We start from the raw sequence: 738 nt of genomic DNA, 5'->3' as shown, positions 1-738 counted from the left end.
AAAAAAGTTAGAAACTTTCAAAGCCATTCTTATTATAAATAAATTAAAAAAATCTACTCTCTGAAATTTTAAGTATAGTTTTATTAACTACATTCACCACACTGTACAATAGATCTCCAGCACTTACTCATCCTGCCTCAAACTTTGTATCCTTTGACCAACATCTCCCCATTTCCCCCATGTACAGCTTTCTGTACATTATACCTCAATGAAGTGGTTTAAAAAATCAAAATGCAGGGGGGCAAGGGCAACATACGTAACCTAAACATCTGTATCCCCATAATATGCTGAAATAAAAAAAAAATCAAAATGCAAAACCAAAAACCAATTGAGTGTCTAAGCCTGAGCCTGAACTTCCAATTGTAAAACAAGTACAGCATCAGCCATCCCATTAGGTGGCCGAGTATTCATTTACTCAAACAAAAGGTCCCATGGGACACCAGGAACAATTTTAGAACTAAAGTTACAGTGGCAAAGATAGATGAGAACCAATTTCAGTCCATATATGGGGTGGGTGGGAGAAGCACACATTTTGCATGTACATTCAAACAGAAGTGACATAAAAACACGAAGGCAGCATGCAAAAGTAGGGTGACTTCTGCTTTGGGTCATGTGACTGTGGGCCTTTTCTCAGAGAAATATCATTTCAACTGAGATCTACAGAGTAGGGAGAACCCAGTCATGGGAATTTGTGGGGGATGCAAATTCTAAGCAGAGTAAACCACCAGTATCCAAGCC

The 738-nt window shown here is 38.5% G+C and overlaps 1 protein-coding gene across 1 annotated transcript in view; it reads right to left on the bottom strand.

The window, feature by feature from the left end:
- NLRP2 (NLR family, pyrin domain containing 2) overlaps positions 1-738 on the bottom strand; it is a 33993-nt gene that overhangs the window by 28672 nt on the left and 4583 nt on the right. The gene's annotated exons all lie outside the window — the stretch shown is intronic.

This window comes from Propithecus coquereli, unplaced genomic scaffold (genome assembly GCF_000956105.1).
Source record: "Propithecus coquereli isolate 6110/MARCELLA unplaced genomic scaffold, Pcoq_1.0 Scaffold193, whole genome shotgun sequence".
NCBI lineage: Eukaryota > Metazoa > Chordata > Mammalia > Primates > Indriidae > Propithecus > Propithecus coquereli.
The sequence above is the reverse complement of the archived record's forward strand: the minus strand, read 5'-3'. Positions and strand labels throughout refer to the sequence as shown.